Here is a 21775-nt window from a genome sequence, read left to right as displayed (position 1 = left end):
CCTTGCAGGTGTCTAAATCAGCAGCAGGCACCATCAGACTAAGGGCTACCAGAAAGCCTCAGGAGCAAAGTTGGAACAGAGATCTGGCATCCGCCTTCAAAGAGGCACTGAATATACCTGCAATGCTGTGGCTTGCTTCATGAGAAGCAGCGAGGGAGGAGGGGTGTGAGCAGATGCAGTGAGAAGAGACCTGTCCGAGGTCCTCGCCTCACAGTAGACAGCCACTCCCCAAAGCCTTTGCCGCATTTGTGGTGCAGGGCAACCGGCCATTGCCTAGGCTTCTGTGCTAAAGCGTTTCATGTGCTTGTTGACTTAATATAGAATTCGACAGTAAAATCTCTTTCAAGGTTATGGGGGGGGGGCAGGAAACAGTTTGGTTAATCTGCCACCTGGAGACTGTAATCTATAATGATTTTGCTGTATGGTGGCATGTATGCATGGTGACATTTCGGATAGATAAAGGGTGGTGTCTCTAGACCAAACAAGCTTGGGTCCTACTATCAGATCAATGTGGACAGACTCAGAGGCCCCTCGAGGTCCGACTGATATCTAATGGATTCTGTGCTGATAGACGGCAGAAGCAGAGCCTGTGTTATCTCTATATCAGAGATTAAATGGGCGCTCATACAGCTGATTGGCTCGGCAAAACCCAGCACCTTTTCTATGCTTTTAGTCATCAGAGAAGGGTTGAAAAAGGAATTAGTAACACAATCTCTCAGTAGTAGGTATTTAAATTGATTTCCTGTCAACACAAAGGTTTCTCCCAAGTTCAGCAAATGAGCACAAGACCTCTGCGAACTTGTAGTTTTAGGGCCTTTGTACGCAATCCCTGCAGTTGTTCCACAAGCACATTTTTGGTCTGATCTGGCTCATACCAAGGTAACATTCTGTGACAAACCTCCCTATACCAAGGGGGAGGCAGATGCAAATCAAGGCAGGGTAGGGACAAAGCAACACAGATCTGTGCTAAGGAATTGGTCAGCGACAGCGATGGATGTTTGTGTGTGTAGACAGCTATAGGTCACAGGAACTGAAGGACAATCCCAAGTGAAAAGGGACTCAAACATGGTGAAAGAAGCCACCTGGTGGTCCCCAAGTTGGAGGTGGAAGGAGCTGAACATCTGGATCTGAGACCACGTAAATCATCTGCGGTGGAGAACAGGACTAAAGGATCAAGGCCAGCTAAGGCCAGGACCCACAGGACCCAACTGCTTTAACTGATAGGAGATTCTGACAGGAGGAGGGCAATAAGCAGTTAAGTGAAAAGAGTCTTTGTAGATAAACTTCAACCATCTCTCCTCCTGTAAGCATGTCTCTTCCAAGGACGAAGTTTCCCTCCACCTTTAGGCAAGATAATTGGAAAAGGCGATGACAACGACAATGACAACAACACCTTCCAATTTTTGTGAACCTGTGAGGCTTGAATGTAAAGGAGGGCAAGTTCAGTGGTACCTCGGGTTAAGAACTTAATTCGTTCCGGAGGTCCGTTCTTAACCTGAAACTGTTCTTAACCTGAAGTACCACTTTAGCTAATGAGGCCTCCTGCTGCCGCCGCACCGCCGGAACACGATTTCTGTTCTCATCCTGAAGTAAAGTTCTTGACCCAAGGTACTATTTCTGGGTTAGCGAAGTCTGTAACCTGAAGCGTCTGTAACCCGAGGTACCACTGTAGTCCCTTTGTCAGGGTAATGGCACTGGCTGCTCAGACATCTGCATCTACAGAAAATGAGCACATGGCTGGGCCTCCCCCCCCCCCAACCTGGCTGTTAGGTAGGACAATAGCGAGAGTTTAGTGTATGCTGAAAGCGGCATACTGGACTCTGGAGAGGGTGACCTGTCGTGCTCTGTGCTGAATCTAAGCTCATTTCTCTTGCAATCTAAAGCAGAAGCAAAATCTGTTGGAGTGTTGATGATGTGAGCCCCGACAAACCATATACCCTAATGACGCCACAGTCTTCTCTAACCTTCGTTCCAAGGAAAGCAAACCCTGGCTATGCTCTGGAGTCTCTTGCCCCTTGGAGATTGGGGTGACGTGCAGCAGTAAGAATATCAAGTGTTTGCAAAGGCCAAGGTGCTGCATGGGGAATCAGAATAAAACCTTACTTGCTGCGACCTTGCAGCAAACAGAAGAAATGGAAAACGGAGGAGAACTACCGTAGTCTGGGAAACTTCGCTAAGTTGAAGGCTAGTTCAAATAAGAGGGTTTGGTGTTTTTGTTTTTCAAGGGAGAAGGGCTCGATAGATCAGTTATGTTCAAAAAATTCAAAATGGAGACAATGACTGGCTGAATGCTCATCACGACAGCTAAGCACACCTGCTCACCTTTCTAGCAAAACTGCCTCTTTGTATGGGGTGTGCAGCGTCAAGATATGACATGCATGCAGGAGAGGAGACGAGATGGGGAGAACAATGCCTTGTGGCTGGAAAATAGCTCCCACTCAGAAGAATACTTTTTGGCATCACGAGGTAGACAAAAGGAAAGGAACTCTAGCTCATTTAAAAATTGGAAAACAAAGCTGCTATGTTATTCCCTCCACTTTTTTTAAAAAAAGAATCCCCTCTCTTTGCTTTCTAACATCCCTCTCTCTTAATGTAAGTAATTAAAAAAGAAAAGAAAAAGTAGGTGCACATAGGGAAAAGAAAAGGCTTAAGGGCTGATTGCATTTGAATCTAGCATAGGACTCAGAGGTGCATGAATTTATATTGCCAGTTGCAAAGCCGAGCTCAGTCTGCAAGTGAAGAACCTTCTGTCTTCTTTCAAAATACTTCAGCTGTCTTCAACCTGTTGCATCTTGGCACTTTGAAGTACTTGAACTGTGGGTGAATGCACTGGCTCCACAGAGCAGAAACAACAGCAGAAACAACAACAACAACAACAACAATTAGTGTTATTGTTATTATTATGGTTCACAGAATAGCCAGGGAGTTGCATTACTTGTTGCTAATTGCTTCACCGAAAATACAGTGGCCTGCTTCAGCCATCACATAACTATGGTTCCTTCCTGACCCCTGCTACCACCAGGAAACAAGCCAAGTAGACAAACCAGGGCTAGCGTTTTTCTCCCTCTGAAACAAACCCTGAGCAATAAGCCAAGATCAAACCTTGGTTGCTCCTTGTGGTTTGGAGACAAAACTGAGCCGGAAGTTGCCTGTGCATTGCCACCTTCACAGCAGTAATTGAGTTGAGATCTGATTCAAACTGTTCAGACTACTTTTTCAAAACATCTACTGACCCCAGATGGGAATGTGCATGAAGAAGTGCATCTAAGCAGTTCATTAAGGCCTGAATGAGCACTGAAATAATGCATGTTTCGCCCTCTTTAACAACTGGTTATTTATTAATGTATGTTGTCTTGCTTTTGTAAGCGACACTGGAAGTTCTGCTGAAGGGCAGGGCAACAAATAAATCTTTTAGATAAATATCCTGCGCACTGGCTACAATGCATGGAAGCCTCTTCCCACACAGGGATCTCATATCAGGGCAATTATCTAGACTAGGGGACAAAAATTGTATTGCCCGATGTCCTGAAATTGTTACCTGAATTTATGCAATAACAAGAAGTCTGTAGTACAGCCTGCTAAGTAGTGATCCAGAACGAAGATCTTCTATTTAACCACACACTTAAAGCCCATGATGCTCAAAAAGTTATGTGAAATGTCTGCGTTGCACAGTTATCTTCTAGGGCAGGGGTAGGCAACCTACGGCCCGTGGGCCAGATGCGGCCCAATCGCCTTCTCAATCCAGCCTGTGGATGGTCTGGGAATCGGTGTGTTTTTACATGAGTAGAATGTGTCCTTTTATTTAAAATGCATCTCTGGGTTATTTGTGGGGCATAGGAATTCGTTAATTTCCCCCCCAAAAATATAGTCCGGCCCACGGCTGAACAGGGGACTGCTCTAGGGGCTCTCCTTTTCCTGGAAAGGAGCAGCAGCAGCTTGATTTCGTTTTTCTCAGTCAGGAATAACATGAAACTTTCTCATTCGCCACATTTAGTTTTCTCTGCAGGCAACTTTTGTGTTTATTTAGGCCTAAGTACATAAGAGGTACATAAGGGGACCCAGGTGGCGCTGTGGGTTAAACCACAGAGCCTAGGGCTTGTTGATCAGAAGGTCGGCGGTTCGAATCCCTGCGATGGGGTGAGCTCCCGTTGCTCGGTCCCAGCTCCTGCCAACCTAGCAGTTCGAAAGCACATCAAAATTCAAGTAGATAAATGGCGTTTCCATGTGCTGCTCTGGTTTGCCAGAAGTGGCTTTGTCATGCTGGCCACATGACCTGGAAGCTATACGCCGGCTCCCTCGGCCAATAATGCGAGATGAGCGTCACAACCCCAGAGTCGGTCACGACTGGACCTAATGGTCAGGGGTCCCTTTACCTTTTTACATAAGAGGAACCTTCTAGATCCTGTCAATGGCCCATCAAGTCCAGCATTCTGTTCTCACAATGGCCACCCAAATGCCCACGAGAAACGCTCAAGCAGAATTTACTTCCCATGATCATGAAAGGTCAGCCAGCTTGATGATTACTTGCATTTCTCAAAATGAAACTTCTTTTAAAAAAAACAAACCCACTAACAAGTCCCCGTCCCCTTAACAAAGGAAGTGTAATGTCTGATAGTGATAGCAATATGGATGACAACAACCTGTCAGTAAGAATTATTTTTGGCATAGGAGACAACTCCTAGTTCCTTTCGCCCCCCCCCAAACAAAAAATATTTGCGGGGACTGGGCCCCTCCGAAGTTGATGGGCATTGTCATTCAAATGGCGTGTGCATACGATGACATGACATCAATTAGGTAGGAGTCGGCATACCTGCACTCCCCGCAAATATTTTATTCAAGTTGGCACCCATGATACTAGGAATCAATTCGAAACTGGGATACAAGACTACGCAAATTTATTAAGACCATGGGACTGCCACTGAAAATGGCAGCCAAGTTAAGCATCCCAGCTCCTCCAGGTAACATCTTAGTCAATATATTACTTGTTCTGGCGTCTGACTTCCAATAGACTGGGGAGAGGGCCACATGCATCACCGCATCAAGACATTTTCAAGCCCACCTTTTATAGTCAAAGGGAATAGGAAAAAAAAATGCTTTTTTAAAAACCCTCACTGAGATTCTCAGGATGCTGAATTCTGCCCCCCAATACAACACGCTTGCAACATATCACTGATCTACAGTGCCAGCCATCAAGAACAGATACTATGGGGCCCCTGATCTTCAGCAATGCCTATCAGAAAATGTGCCGGGGAGTGGGAGTTTGTGGCTCCCAGCGGAAACAGTGCCATTGAGACTGCCTCTCTTGGAGGCTAATTTTATGGGGGCTGGGTGATCCGAGCCATTGTGAGACTTCAAGACGGCGGACCTCACAGGACTTGGATTTCTGGCACACTGCAAGATTTCTGGGCAGGATTCTTGGGAACGAGGCAACTGTATATTGCAATGGTTCAACTGGAAGTACAGCAGCGGTAGTTAAGATGATTTAATACCTGTGAAAATACAGCTCTCCTGTTGATATCGTAACAGAGTTTGTATTTACTTTGTAAGTAAGAAGTTGCACCCTGAACTTTGTACGGTTCAGCATTAAAGCCCTATTTTATCCTGCAAGGGGTAGGCATGCATGGTGTATTTTTGTATCGCTGCTGCTTTCCCTTCCCTTGGTTTGTTAACCTCCCTTTCTTTAGTCTTGCCAAAAATGGAGTTGAAAGCCGGAGACACAAACAGCTGCCGATGTAACAAGCTCGTGCCAAAAGCAGCCATATGGAAGTGGGTTACAAGAAACAGCGTGAAAAGATAACCCTTTTTTTTTTGCTTTTGAGATGTTGAGATGCAAACCTCTGTAGGTTTGCCTGGGGATCTGCAGTAGTGGGGGTTCCTGGCTGGGCCCCAGGGGCGGGTGGGAGCAGGGGGGGGTTGTTGCAAAGTTTTGCACCTTATCTGCATGCTGATTCCAGGCCATATGTTGGGGAGATGTCCCATCAGCGTGAGTTCATTGGCTCCCTCTCTGGTTTATTTTATTTTATTTATTTATTTCAACAATGTATACACGCCACTTAATACCATAGTCTCTAAGGGGTCGTACAGTAGGGTTACAAAAGATACAATGAAATCAGCTGAAATGAACCTTTACATTGGGGAAACTTGCTTGAAATGCCTGTGGAAACAGCAAGCCATTCACCAAGCATTGAAAGTTCAACAGGGAGGAGGCCAGGCTGATCTCAGCCGGGAGGGAACTCCACTGAATTGAGCCCACAAAACTGATGGCTCCTGGTGGATCCAAGCCACGGGCAACTCTCCTGAAGACCTCAGTAATGTAAGGGCAGGGATATAAGGTGATGTTTCTGCAAATGCTTAGGGTGCTTCTTTTACCAAATGTTTATGTATTTTACTTATGTCTCTTTTTTGACTGAGTACCCCATGAATATGGTGGCTCTTCTGCCACTCTAAGGGCACATATTTCTCTGCCAAAAGTGTGTCTAAGCACTGTTGTCGAAGGGAGGCTTCCCTTTACTATTGATGCTTCCAGATCAGTCACGGTCTTCTGTTATCACCTGCTCCCTGCCTCTTTTAAACTGGAGGTGCCAGGGGTTGGACCTTCTGAATGCAAGCATGTGCTCTGCCTCTGAGCTACCTGTATGTCCCCTCCAAAGCTCAGGAGGCTGCCTGATGGCATCTCCTGGAATACAAGGGGACACCAACCAGCCCAGAGTTTGCTAAGCTGCCACTAATCACTTTCTCTCCGAAAGCACAGGCAGCAATTCTCCAAACTATTTACATAACTGAGCTGGCGCCTCTGGAATTCCATAACTCCAGGCAGTTACCTGATTTGCCTCTATGGTTGGGACGGCCCTGAGGCTTTCACAGTATTTTGCACAATAGGAGCAAAAGCACACTTCCCCCAAATCATATTTTAATAGATGCACCCTTTCATTTCCCCATTTTGGCCAGCTTCTGATTTTCCCACTGTGAGGAGGAGAATACTTGATGGCTGCTATTTGGAACAAACAAGAATATTGTCTGTGGGTCTTTTCTAAATCAATGCAAACAGCCCTTTCCTTATGAGAGCTGCTGGATCCTCCAGATGAGCTCCAGTGGTTTCTGGGGTGCAAGGCGATATTCGTGGCCTCATGCCAGGTACACAGCCTGCATTTGGTCAGGGACCAATTCAGTGTGCGACTCTGTTTAAAGCACTGGCTGCGGCCTGCATTTTCAGGAATCACTTAACAGCTGGAGTTGACCAGAACGCAGCTGCTCTCTGGCTACACCCCATTTACTCCCCACATCATCATCAAGGGCTGTGAAGGGAGGAGGCGCATGCCAATGCCTGACCACCCAGGGATCATATTCTTTCCACACTCTGGAGCCAGGCAGCTTTGTACATATTTTGCAATGCTAGAGGAATGAAAGTGGGCCACACAAAGGTCAGAGACTGGGCTAAAGCTGGTGTATAAACTGGTGTTACGCCCCATCTGTACTCTGGGGAGCTTAGGGCAATCTGTGTTGCCTCTCCAGACACCAGCCAATCCCAGTACTTCTTAGCTTCAATAGGATTGCTTTCTCATGTGCCACTTTAAACCAAGTACAGCCAGGCCACAAGGCTTAAATTTCAGTAGAGCCACAAGAAAACATCTCAGTAGATTTAAAATGCTCATTCGCTTTTGGCATTCATACACCACCCAATCAACCAAGTCTTTCGGTGGTTCACCAATTTAAAAAGTGAACTTAAAAACTATCAAACCAATAAATAAATAAATAAATATCTTAAAAACCCTTTTATCTGGACAAAAGGTCAGTGTAAAATCAGCTTAAAACTATCACGAAGCAGCATAATATCAATAAAAAGGAGGAAACAAAATTTAGTCCTCTGATTCCACTGGCTTTATTAAAAAGCTCAGAATAATAAAAAAAGGTTTTCACTACAAAATCCAAATGATCCAAATGTAGACTCCAGATGAGCCTCTCTAGGGAGAGCATTCCACAACCAGGGAGCTACCACTGAGAAGGCCCTCTTCCTAGTAACCACCAGCATTGCCTCTTTAGGCTTAATATATTGCTTCATTATTTTAAAATATATTAAGACAACAATCCAACAAAACAGAAACACAATTCACCCTTTTGCCCTGAGTGCAGCCAGTATGCCTATTCACATTGCAGATGGCACTATTTCACCTTGTATTGCTTGCTTTTGTATCCAGCAAAGTCGGTTGCTTGATCATTTTTCTGAAAACATTTTCCCACTTACACAAGCTGTCCTAGGATAGCATTGCCAGCTGAATCGATTGCCAGATCATCTCACTCCACAATCGGCAAAACCTTTAACCACCTACAGAACAATTTTCTGCTTTCACGTCTCATATTTCTGTATATATATTTAGCTTTCCTTTAATAAAAAAATGGAAGTATACTAATCACTTTCGTTCTTACCCTCCCCCAAGCTTCGCATTGTTTTTATGGATATTTTATTATGTAATGTAATCTTGTAAATGCTCTGGAGCTCCCTTCTTGGTGGGTGAAGCAGTAAGTTTAATAAAGGAACTTAACTTTTGGAGTGCTGAGAGTTAGTTTCCTGCCGTCAGAGGATCCCACTTCCTGTGGGATCATAGCGCCCTAGAAGCGACCCTAGGCCTGCCCAGACATCTGCAGCCAGGCAGTCCCCCCATGGAGAGAGCTTTCCTGGGGCAGATGTGAATGGGCAGAGGTTGTGGCTGGGTCCAGGAGGCAAGGCTGGACCGACATTTTGGCATGTGAGAACCACAAAGTTGCACCTCTCAGGGAAGAAGGGGCAAATAAAGTTCTACATCAGGAACAAGAGGGAAATAAATCTCAACCTCGGGAACAAGGGTGGGAGAAGACCAGCAATGCCTCTTGTTTGCCAAGAGGCCGCTGCAGAAGTGGCATGGGGTGGAAGGGATGGCCGACCACGGCTGCCATTGTGGCTATGGCACCAAGCAATGCATTGCTTGGAGGCAGATCCACTGCCCCCGTGGAATCTGCTGCCTGAGGCGGTTGCCTCACCTTGCCGCATGGGTGGGCAAGCCCTGCCAGGAGGCAAAGCCCCCTTACCCTTTTGCAGCCCTTCAGGTCGGTAACACATGGAGGGGTCGCACCTAAGAAGGCTGGCGATTCCGAGGGCGACTCTGGAGCCGTGGGGTGAGTCACTTGCACCCAGGGCCTGCCCCCAAGACACTTTGGCAGACCCCCAAATGGCGCCCCCCTCCCACCAGAAAAAAAATGGGCTGAGGGCAGATGGAGGCAGGGAATGAAAAATAGACATGGGGTCTACCGTCCCAGGCGGTTCTGCCGCCTGAGGCTCTCGCCTCAGCCCAGCCCTTTGGTTAGGTCGGCTCTTCTCGCACGCAACGCCGAGGAAAGTGGCGTGACCCACTCGCGAGGATGGCGGGCACCTTCCCCGCGGATGCCTCCGATGCCCTTCCCCCCCCCGCCCCCATCCCCCAGCTTGGGAAGGGTCCCTCGCTCGCTCCTTGCAGGAGGCTGCTTCGGGTCGAGCGCGCCCGGAGAGCCCTTCCCTCGCTCCCCGCGGCCTACGGCTCCAGCCGGCCGCCCAGTGCCCTCCTCGGCGCTGCCCCTCCGGCCTCCGCCCACCCCCGGCTCCCCTTGCGCTCCTCTCCTCCGCTGCCGCCCTTTACATTCAACCGGGAGGCCGAGGCTGGGTGGAGAAGCCGGGCGTTTCCCCCGCAGCCTCCCCACCCGCTTCCTCGGGTGGGCGTTTCCCTGGCATCCACCCACCCACCCACCTCTGCCCGTGCACCGGGGACCCAAGGCCGCCGCCCACGCGCGCCCCCTCCCCCTCCCCCCCTCCCTTCCTCTCCGCCCACTGATGGTGGGGGGGGGGCTCTGCCCTCCCCAGGCAGTAAAGCTATTCCGCTGGGGCTGGAGCAATCGCATGCATTCCAAGCCGCGCTTGCATTGCATGGTAACCCCACCCCACCCCACCCCCTCCACCTTTTGGGTGGAGCAAGGAAGGAAGGCAGGCCGTGGGGCGGGGGGGCTTTTGTTTGGGTTTGTGGTGCCTCCTCCCCGCCCAGCCCAGCCCCACCGCCCTCCTCCTCCGCCCACCCCCACCTTGAGGGCAAGGAGAGAAGCCGCCTCTGCCGCATCGCATCTCTCCTTTCTCTCTCTCTTCCCCCCCGCAACCAACCACCGCTTTCTTTCCCCTCCCATCGGCCCACCCTCACCGGGGCCCCAATGCAATCCGATGCGTCCCCGGTAAGGTTCCGCTGCTGCGCTACATTGTGCCCTCTCTTGTTTCGGGAGCCTCCACCCACTGGCCCACCCTACATTTAGCACATCATGTGATCCGGGTAAGTCATTTGCAAGTACAACAGTTCTCTGTGTTGGCCCCCCTCCCCTCCCTTTCCATCCCCCCCCCATTCATTTCCTGAGAACTGCATAGAGCTGATGAGGGGAGACTGGGAGTGTGTGCGTGTATATGAGGCACCCGGATTTTGTGTGTGTGTGTGAATGTGTGGGTAAGTGAGTGAGAGCGAGAGAAAAAGAGAGGGGACCTTTATAAGGGAAAGAAAATTTCTTCTGCTCTGCAGCTCCTGCTCAGGTTTGTGCCTCTAGTTTCTTCTCGAAACAAACCTAAAGAAATATAATCTGGATCCCTTGTGCTGTCCCGTCCAGTCACTGCGTTTTGTCTTTGGGGAGGTGGTTTGGGGTTTGGTTTGTTTTTTCAAGAAAGAAAACCTAAAGAAGTGTTTGGGTTCTTATTGGAGGCGTGGGTTTTTAACGAGGCAAATAAGGAAGGGAAAAGGGGTTTCTTTCTTCACCTAGCCAAGGAAAACACACTATATTGGGACATTCTCAGTCCTGCTAATGGGAATCCTCTTCAGATAATGCATGCTAGCAGTGTAAATTGACATTGGGGGAAATTGTTGGCTCAAATATTGGGGAAGGGGGGGCGAGGTTTGAGAGGGAAACAAAAACAGCAGGTTGAATTGGGAGTTGTGATGCACTAGTTTGTCACTCAGTTGTTTGCCTGGGTGTCTGTGAGGGGAGAGATCGGCCAGCAAAGGGTTAAGGTTCTGATGACACTTTCTCGGTCTTAATTGTGCTACAACCATTATTCTGGTAATAATGGTATGGAACTGTCACTTGGCACAATATTGCTCATGCAATGGAGATTTTTTTTCTCTTTTGGGTGGGGGGAACAGATGGTTTCTGACTGGCAGTACCCCCCCCCCTTTCCATTAAGGTAGCCCTGGCTGGAGTTGACAAAGGGAGAAGTTTGTGTTTAGACTACTAGTGATGAATATTTGAGATCCAGCCTGGTAACTGTGCTACTTGTCTCAATATAAGCTTGTGGAAATGTGAGAGTACTGACCTGGGTGCCATGAGCTGGTGTAATTGCTGGAAGTTCATATGCAGAAAGAACCAATTCTCATTTGGCTCTCTGTCCTTAGAACTTCTGATGAACTTTTTTTAAAGTGAAAAGTGGAAGGAGGGGAGCCAAACACTTAATGAAAAAAAGCAGATCAAGCATGCTCGCCTTGTATTGCTTTGTGCAGCATTCTCATTCTCTTAACATTTTCCTCTCTACGGACAAGATGCATACTTTAATAATAGTTATGGAAATTCAGCTGATTTCAAAGCTTGCAGTGGTGGTCTCTTAAATATATAAGTACAGTAGAATGCATAATCAATAAACATGCTGTAGTTGGCATTGCCAGTGCTCAATACAGGTTCTGCTTCCAGCTATTTCAAAGCAATGTATTAAATGCATTATTTAATTTCAAACCTGCTTGTATGTATGTATGTATGTTTGTTTGCTTGTTTCTCCCCCCATTGAATAAGCATTACCAAGCTCTTCGTGGAAGCATTTGTATTTACATCAAAAGCATGTGCATAAGCTGTTACGCCAGACATATGCCAATCAAGCCAACGTCACGCTTTAAAACCACCTAGGCTTGCTCCATTCCCTCTTTTTACTGGAGGACAGAGTTGGTTAGCTAAGTAAATGGTCTGATCTGAAATGCGTGTCTCATAATGGGTGGGACGAATGGTGCTTCACTTTGCGAAGAGGAGTGGTCAGCTTTTCAATGCAGGGTGTAACCCTTTTTGTCAGGCTCCTATTATTTTTTAAGGATGTTGCAACAGAGAGAGAGATTGGGGGAGAGAGAAACAGAAAGCAACTGTTCAATTTTAGCATTGGCTGCGTTCTCCTTGCTGTGCTTCACTTCTGAAAGTGCTTAAGATGGAGTTGCCTGCTGGAGAACAAAGATGTGAGACTGAAAAGATGCTGAAGGCTAACACCTTGTTGTTCTGTGCCATGAGTTAGGTCCTTTGGCTCACAAAATCCTGCTTTGATTGGCTGACAGCCGGGGAAACAAATTGGCCCAATTTAAGAGTCATGTGGTGAGGAGTGGGCTGGAGATGTCGGTTTCCATGGTGTCCTCTCTCCCCCTCCCCACCCCAGGCTCCAGTATCTTGGCAGGTAGGAATTCATGGCAGTCTTACAAGGCTTCTTTATATGGCCCTGGTATGTGAGCTCCATTTTCTGCCTAGCCTTCAGCCTCAGCCTTGAAATGAAACAGGAGCAGTGAAGTGTGTATATGTGCGGGGACACACACACACACACACACACACACACACACACACACCCCTCTAGTGTCAGAGCAAAGGCACTGAAAAGCTTCAGAGATGGGATAGCACAGATACTTCCTTGGGTGTGCAGATAAAGTAAATACAAGCTGAATTCCTTCCCTTATGACACAGCACACTTATGTTTGTCAAAGTGTATTGCTGGTTGGAAAATGGAGCACCGGCACATTGTTAGAAGTGTTGGGCATGCTCTCGCCATACCTGGCAAAGTGAGGCAAGTATTCTCCCTCCCTCCCTCCCTCCCTCCCTCCCTCCCTCTCTTTTCTGTTCCTTCACTGTATTTGAGCGCACTGGAGAGCTAGCTTTCTGAGCAGCAGTATTTTCCCTCTGCCTCATGCGCAAACACAATGATGTCACTTTCCTTTTCTGCTCTCGGGTGGGTGGGTGGGGGAAAGAAGAGGGCTGGGCCACTCCTATTTGCTCTCAGGTCACGCATGGTGTTTCCTAGGGCTACTGCGGATACCATTGTCGGGGTCAGGAGTTTCTTCTACGGAATCGAAGGTGACGCTGAGGAAGGAACAGTGGGTGGCAGCGGGGGCAACTTCTGGCCATGTTCTGTGTATCTTGGATGGGTTGTGTAAGAAGAACTCTCAGGATGAGGGGGAAGATGTTGCAGCCTTATTTTACCTGTGCCAGGCAGGGGTTAAGTGATTTTTGTCAAATGAGGGATTGCAAAAGCAAAAAAAAAAAAAACCTCTCCCCCAACCCAGCCACTCCCTCTGGATTTCTATACGAAGCTGAGAAGGCATAACCACTCGTGTAATGTTATATTTAGGATTTATTCCCTTGCTGCTTTGGAACGCATATTTGCGTAATTCCCGTACATATGCACTTGCCCTCCCCAAATTGCAGTCCTCTTCTTAAAAAAATCCTCCGAAATGCAATGTTGAATGTGCACAACTGCCTTCTAAGCAGCTCTTCGCAGGCTTTAATGGACCTCTGGGCGAAAGGTATTTCTCCCCCCCCCCCCAGCAAGAACATGCAGTTTACTTACTCCTGCAATCGTTAATCCACCTTCTCGCCTTTGCTCCCAAGCACCAGGACAGCTGCAAGGATTGTGAATTGGGATCTCCTCCAGGGTGAGCACTCAGTTTCATGGGTCTTTCTAGACTGGGCAGGGGTGGGGAGGAGCTTCACAGTGGGGCTACATCACCCCTTTTGTATGCCAAATGCTTCCAACTTCAGTGCCATTTGAAAGGATCTCAGGCAGTAGCATGTGGGGAAGGATCGTGACCTGCTGCTGCCAGCCAGAGAATACCAGGCTGCCAGATGGACCAGTGGTGCAATTCTCTATAAGGTGGTTTCATGCCTTCATCCACAACGTATAGAGCTGCCTAGTCTTCCCAGGTGCTCTCATCGGCTGCAGTAGCTCATATGGGCAGCCAGATTCCAACCCACAAGTCACAACGCACTCCCTGTGGTGTTTGCATTTTTGCTTAAAATTGCAATTTTATCTTTGCTTGCAAGTGGCCTTGCAAAAGTGTGGGTGGGATCGGAGGCAAGGTAGAGATTTTACCAAAAGTAGAATGCGGTACGTACCTCGAGACTGGATCATGAAAAAGTGGCCTTGAAGAAAATCGGGTTGGCAATTTTAGTTTTTTCTGAGCCGGACAGTATATAACAAGCTATCTAAGGCACCCAGGCATAGCTGCCAAGTCTCCCGCTGAAAAATGCGGGATCAGCAGCGGCGCGGCACTGGAAGTCACTGCCCAGACATGGGCAGAGTGGCACCGGAAGTCGCTTCTACGCATGTCCAGACATGCGTAGAAGCGACTTCCGGTGGTGCTCTACCCCATTTCCGGTGCCCAGACATGGGTGGAGCGGCACCCGAAAGGGAGCCTCCCTGGCAGGTAGGAAATCTGGGGGGTTTCCGGGATTTTTTTCTATTCGGGATAACAGTGGGAAACGGATTAAAATCTGGGGGTTTCCCGCGAAAAACGGGAGACCTGGCAGCTATGCACCCAGGTGAAGTGGTGAAATAAGCCCCTGTGAAAATAATTAATTAAAAAGATTCCAGTACGGAGGAAGCAAGGACAAGACCATGTCCAGGAAGTACGGCAGTGCAAGGCAGGCCCCAAACAAAATTTGCATTGCTTGAAGGAAGCACAAGATGATGTGTGCGAGACTGGAGAGGATTGGAGGGAGTGGAGGACAGGAAATAGAAGGCAAACTCTGACATATCTCAGGGTGTGGTGTGAACGGTGCCCCCCTCCCATTAATCGCAGCAGATGGTGTGAAAAACAGCTGGTCTGAAGGCACCGGTGGAAGTCGAGAGCAGGAAGTTTCCTTCTGAATGCAGCAGAGGGCTTTGGACTGGAGTTGAGAAGGAGGTGGGGAAGACAGCAGCAGGAAGGAGAAATTCTTTAACCAGTGGGGGCTCCTATGTTGGCTTGGAAAAGGAGTTCAGAAATTGGAAAGTGAACAGTACTGCTGTTATTTATCTGAAAGTCTTGTCAGCCGGCCAGGCATGCAAAGGGAGGGTGGGCTGAGGGCTGAGGCCAAGCATATAAAGTGATATATTCAGGCTTCTCTGCTGATTTTTTTTTAAATGATAGCCCACCAATATAAGCAGAAAAGCTTAACTCCCCATAACAAGCTTTTCCTTTAATTTTGTTAAGAGGGGAAGGATATTATATTCAAAGGCTGCTTTTACCAAGGTCCCCTTTGTAGAGCAGGTGAAGGGCTTTCTGACCCCCTCTTAAAAGTGCACTTGTTAGTTTGGAGAGATCCCTTCCTCCTGTTGCACCGAAAAGGTCGGGAGTAAAGAGTCATTCTGGGGCATTCTTATATGATGCATGATCTTTGTTTATTCCCTCTCTGATGGCATTGCCTTGGGTTGAGAGCGGAAGACCCACGCCTTTTCTTAGTGATTTCTGAGACAGGAAGACTAGACCCACAGAATGCTAAGTCTTAAAAGATGTGTGTGTGTGTGTGTGTGTGTGTGTGTGTGTGTGTTGTCCAGGGGACATGCAACATCATTTTGCAGTGCACCAAAACCTTCTGGGACTGAAAGCTTTCAGCTAGGAGGTTGCAGTGGGTCTGCCCTGTTTGTCCTGGTCTGCACTGAACCTGTGGTTGCCAGCTAGGCATGTTTGCTTTCCGCACAAGCTCTGAGGCTGGCACAGCTGCACATCATTCCTGCTTATGGAGAAGGCTGCCTTTTGTTCAGGGGAATGCAGTTGCTTCAGCTATGACTCTTCTCTAAGGGAGCCTTTAGGACAGGTCCACAGGAAACACTGGCCCATTTGTTCCTCCATATCTATTTCTGTGGGGTCAGGGGGGGCAAGGAAAGGTACTTCAAATTCTCTTTTCCATTTTGCAAAACTTCCCAGCCCTGTGTGCCTAGAATAAGCCTTACTCTCTTTGGGAGTTCAGGAAAGTGGATAAGCACCAAGCTAGTTTTAGCTTAGTCCTGTATTGGGAGAGAACAAGTGAAGTGGGTCTGCTGCCTCTCTGACCCTATTGCCCCATGTATGGAGGCCACCTTTACAGTGTTAGAAACTCAGATATATAAGCTATGGCTCTTTAAACCAGGGTTCCCCGTCCCTCTGCCCACCACACAAATATTGGAAGCCCATTTGCCATGTTTTGGGGGGTTTTTTTTGAAAAAAAAGATGGCATAGGACTGATGCATCGTGGGATTAAATGCTTCCATATTCAAGACTGGCCCGGGGTTAAATTTTAGGAGTGGCGAATTTATTTGGACAGATACAAAAAAAAAACCCACCAAATTTAAGCATCCAAAGCAATCCAAAAAGAGAGAGATAAAATCTCAAGCTGGAATTTATTAGTTAAAAATGTGAATTTATTATATTAGTAAACAAAAAAAAAGGCCCAACACATTTTGGCCTGTAGTTGTTTTAGGCCAGGCATGTCCAAAGTCCGTTTTGGGGGCCTAATCTGTCCCACCGGTTGGTTTAATCTGGCCCCTGTGGCAGTTTATTTTCTGGATAAAATCCTTTAAAAACCTCGACAACTTCAATCCTAAAAAAAGGTCAACAACTTTGGTCACCCCTCATGGCCCTTCACTTAATCAAATCTGGCCCTTTGAAAAAAGTTTGGACACCGCTGTTTTGGGCCATTATCAGGAGCTATAAAATGAACAACACCTCACATAAATTGTAAACAGTTAAAACCCAATCAAATAACTTTTGAGTAAGTATATATAAACATATACATAAAGTATATATAATTCGTTTACTTGGTTTTAAATGGTTGACTTTTTTGTGATGTAGTGTTTCTTTGGCAGCCCTTTATGATGGCCTAAAAGAAGTGTTGGGCTGTTGTTGTTGTTTAATTGGGTTTTATAAACAAGAATAATATTATACAAATAAGTACTGGTACGCCAGTATTTTCTCATGTCATTTGTATATCACAAAAATAGCACAATAAATGTGGGAAAGTATCTAGAAGGTATGTTTCATTATTAGTGATCAATGTATCAATTCTTGGTTCATGAATTGGTTTGAACAATTAGGAAGAAGAAGAAAAAGGAGGGGAGCGGTGAGTGGGTTGGGGTGGTTATGCTTCTATTCCTCTACTTTGTGTGTGTGTGTGTGAGGGGTTGTGCCAGCGTTACTTGTATGAATTCTCTTACTATTCACTTGTATTTCCTTGGCGGTGAGAGAGGTTGGGTGTGGCTTAGGGTGTGGTTGGTTGGCTGTAGTGAGAATCATTTTTGTGTGTGAGTGTGTATTTTTAAACCAGGTTAGCCAGATTGATTCGTATGCTGTCGGGGAATACTTGTTGTCGTCTTGTCTTGTTGTCTTGTTGGGGAACCAAACTGGGGTGAAGGCGTCTTCTTCTGTTTGTGTTGGGCTGTGTTTTAACCAAACAAAACCAGCTGCAGCATCTTCAGATTTCATCTCTCTTTTTGAGGGGTAAACCATTTTGGAAAATAGTTTAAAAATTGTGTCCAAGATAACACCCCTCCTAAAGCTACTGAAAGCCTGTTGCCACTGGTATCTTGCAGGTCTTTTTCTTACACCTTGGCCCCCTAACAGTTACTGGAGGAGGATTCTGATTAGTGTGTGGAATTCGTCGTTTAATGTTCTCTGAGCAGTGAAAAGGCCATAGGGATGCCTGTTTGCAGTTATTAAGTGCTTGCCAAGTGCTTCCTTCCTCCCTTTTTTTCGGAAGGTTCATTGCAACAAAGGCAGAGAAGTTTGCGGCAAGTTTGGTTGTGTTGGCTTTCCCGTCGTAGCTGGAAATGGCGGCCACCTCCCAAGTGGTGGCGGCTTTCCTTTTTCGTTGTGAGCTTTGTTTTGGAGCAGGAAACTCGAACACTAGATCCTGCAACAGTATTAGGCTTTTAACCACCTCATCTCAAAAATTCTGACACAAAAAAGGGCTAGCGGAGTCTGGAGGTATGCATCAGGTGAGAAAGGATACAGGACACAATCTGATGAGGTGTAGGTGGGGCCAGGTGAAATCTGGCAGAATCCTGAATTGTACTGGCTTTTCTGTTGTCAGAATTGGTTGCATGTTAGAATGCTTTATTTACTGGTGAAATGCTGGCTGTCTGGCTGCCCTATTTGCTCCTGCATCCATGTGGAAAGGGGAACCTCCAGCTATTGTTATGGGCTCTTTTGTCGAAGTGGGTTGGAGTGTGCCAGATTTAGTTCTATATTTTTAATTTTAAGTCTGTTGCGCGGGACTCTGCAAACTTCATTTCGCAAGGCAAAGCCCATGGTTTAACTTTCTCTCCAGTAGAAGGGGGAAATATAATGTCCCCCTACCCCAGGAAATGAGGTCTTGTTTTGGGGGAGGGGTGGGGGTGGAGTTAGAAAAGCACTGATGGAGCAGTGAAACCTTGACTTTCTAAACTCTTGGCTAATGGTTGTACAGCTGCAGCCTTCATGAGTGGTGGAAAGATGCAAAGAGATATGCATTTTCAAGGAGGAGACATAACACTGTATAAAAGACATACAGTAGAGGAATGGGATTAAGCCATTGCTATGGCTAGACTCTGACACGAAATATATGTTGTCTGCAACATGAAAACTCTTGGTTTTAAAGGATAACTTTCTGTGCAGTAAAATATTTGCTTTCTGGTGTTTAACCTTGTAGGTGTGTAATAGATAATCTCATCTTTTCTTTTCTCCAGTAGGAAAATATACTTTTAATATAAGTCTTATGTTCTAGCTTGTTAAAAGCATTGTGCACTTGAGTGCCATGGGTGAAATTTTGTTGGTATGGAAGCACAGAGAAGTTTCTCGTGGCTTTAAAAGGGGGCTTCTGGGAGCAGAGATCAGGCAGGAGTGGTATTTGAGCAATCATAGCGCCAAAGCGATTGTTTTACTTAACATCACTAACACCGCTCTGTTGAAGTCTTGGCAGAAGTTGTTGTTTCAGTTAATAGCATGTGGTTCCTGAAAGTGGTATGCTGCATCTTTTAGTGTGGGGAGGGGAAAGGAGGGTAGCCACAAACGCTGCAGCTGTTGCTTAAACTACATTTCTTGGCTAGGAAATTATCCATTGGGAAGGAAATGATTGAAGCCGGGTGACATGGCAGGCTTGGGCGGAACCCTTGACCTGATCCTCCTCCCATTTCTGCCCCATTTAAACACTTCTTTGCCCCATTTCCTCTTCAGCCCATTGTTGATTTATATTCCGTTGCCTCCAAAACTATATTTCTTACTCATCTTAAGATGCAAGTGTGCAGGACATGTATGGCAACACTGGGCCTTTGTGTCCATATACCACAGACACCCCCCCCCAAAAAAGGACTCTAAGCAAACCCAGGTTCTAAAGTACTTTTGCTTATTTTGAGCTATGTTAGAATTACTTTATATAACATTCATGTTTCAACGTTTGGGAGTTTATTTTTGGGGCAAATAAGACCATGGTAGTAATGTGTATATAGATGGAGAGAAGTTCATGGGAAAGGCCATGCTTTGCATGGAGATAGATCGGTGGTCTGATAAGACAGCTTCCTGTGTTCCTACGGAGAGATGGATTGGGAAGGAGCAGTGCCTGTAGCCGTAGGAATGAAATCAAGAACAGCAGAAAAGAGCAGGGTTCTATACCCACTAACCGCTGAAAGCCCTCTTCTATAGACCTCTGTTGGTTCTGAATTGTCACCAGATATGCTTGGGTGTTCCTAAGCCTTCTCAGATGTTCACGACAGCTAGGAACTTGTATCTGGAATGGAAAGGGTTATACCAATGGGGATAAATTCAGCGCTGGTAGGACAGAACTGCAGTTGGGATTGAAAATGCAGCTGTCCCAGCCACGTCAAGCCCGGAAAGTACCACACATAAGTACTAACTCCATTTATCAACCTCTGTCATTGCAATGACTTGGGCTGGCTGGCGTAATAGCAAATGGAGCCCAACTTCTTGTAAACAAAATTTCTCACGCATGCTGGGATTTCCCAGCTTGACACACATGGTGCCTCCAGAACATTTAGCATTGAGCACTATTGGGAATGACCTGGGGCCAAGGGTGGCAAATGTATTGAGTACCTACAATTACATAGGCAGGTGGACAGCTGTGGCCTCCAACATCTATTTCGGTGGCCATTACTCTTTCATTCGGATTTGTGACTGTTTTCTAAGTAGCAGTGCCTTCTATCACTCCTTGAGGTGGGCCAGGTTTCAATTTCTCCTATTTTGAGCAAGTTGTTCCATTCAGTGGGCATGCCCATCCAGTCTAGATTTGGTGCTTTTCACTGTTGCATTGAAACACCAGACCACGTATGTGTTGACTTCAAGGAAAATCGGACAAGAAATCCCTTTTGTATATGGCAGCCCACCATTCGTTACTGCACCATGAAGTCATCTGATAGCAATGAGGAATGAGGCCCTCTTCTCCCCAGTCCTTTGAGGGTCCTTCATGCCCCCACATCTAGGAGCAGATACTCCTTCCCTTGCAACTCTTTCCAGAGAGTTATTTCCCTCAATGAAGACAGGTGGCCTGGTTTCTCCATACATGCTACAACTGGAGGCATCTCTGAACAGGGACATGGGGATAAGGAGAAAGGAGGTGCACAGTCTGTCGTCACCGTGGCACAAGTCAGCAGCTTCATTTTCTGTGATGAGGAATCTCCATGTGATCTGACATGGTACAGTACTTCTTTTTAATGCTTTAGGAAAGACCGGGCTCTGAAGTCTTCCGTCAAGGATGCTTTAGTTGAGATTCATGTATTGCAGGGAGTTGGACTAGTTGACCTTCGGGGGTCTCTTCCAACTCCACAGTTCTATGATTCTGAAAGTCTGTAGTTTTTTTTGTAACTTAAAATGATAAGGAAGACCAGAGTCAATAATGTGTTCAGTGTTTGATAATGATTTGACTGGCAGAACAAAGCAAAACAAATAACTGTTCTGCACCTTGTAGTTGCTGGATCGTCCTCAAGTTGTTTTGTGTTTTCTTCATGTTGCTCATTGGTTAACAGAGAAGCTGAACCACACTGGGAGCCAAAATCCAGGTGTGCAGTGCCTCAGACCCCAAAGGCTCATCTGCCACAGTGTTATCGCACTACGATCTGTTTTACAGCTTCCTATCAAACACCTGTTTTAACTTACTGGAGAAATAACAGATGCTATTGTGTTTTTTTCTTCTTTATTAACTTTTGTTCCTGCTGCATTGACTCAATGAAAAATAATTGAAAAGGTGAGGGTTTAGAGTCCTTTCTGAGAGGGAATGCTCAGAGCATCTGTGCAGTTCTCTATGTATGCTTAAATAGCTTTTGTTTTTACAAAATAGTATCTTCAGGTATTGGTTTTTCAGTAGCATGTGCCGCCTGTAGTGCTTTTTCTGTACATTTAATGTTAAGGAATTTATTTGCACAAAAGTTTTATTTTTCATTTAATTCACTGTACAGATGCTTGGCTGTTGAGCAAAGGGATGAATATCAGAAATGTGATCTTCATTGTAGCTGCAATCCTCTTGTCATTTACCTGGGAGTAAGCGCCATTGAAACCAGTGGGACACTCTTCTTTGGAGACAGATATAGGATTGTGCTCTGAGAATCTTGCTTTGATGGGAGAAAGTGTAGAATAGGCACCATCCCATATTGCTTTTTTTCTACATTGGAGATTTGTATGGTCTTTAATTGTACTTTTCCCCCTTTGCAGATTTGGAGTGGGTTAGAATACTGAAACACAGCCTAATAATTACGATGGAATAACCAAAATATGATGGCTGGTTT

General features: G+C 46.4%; 1 protein-coding gene across 4 annotated transcripts in view; it reads left to right on the top strand.

The window, feature by feature from the left end:
• The first annotated feature begins 10087 nt into the window (after positions 1-10087).
• The window catches only part of KLF12 (KLF transcription factor 12), a 214884-nt gene continuing 203196 nt past the window's right edge, over positions 10088-21775 (top strand). For 2 of the 4 annotated variants that reach the window (XM_035114707.2, XM_060273328.1), the window contains exon 1: positions 10088-10322. The gene's annotated coding sequence lies outside the window, so the exon portion shown is untranslated. Of the gene's footprint in view, positions 10323-10349; positions 10574-21775 lie in introns of those variants that run through there. The other 2 variants (XM_035114717.2, XM_035114708.2) reach the window with 2 other exon arrangements.

This window comes from Zootoca vivipara, chromosome 4 (genome assembly GCF_963506605.1).
Source record: "Zootoca vivipara chromosome 4, rZooViv1.1, whole genome shotgun sequence".
NCBI classification, from domain to species: domain Eukaryota; kingdom Metazoa; phylum Chordata; class Lepidosauria; order Squamata; family Lacertidae; genus Zootoca; species Zootoca vivipara.
Note: the sequence above shows the minus strand (reverse complement) of the source record. Positions and strands in the feature narration are given on the sequence as shown.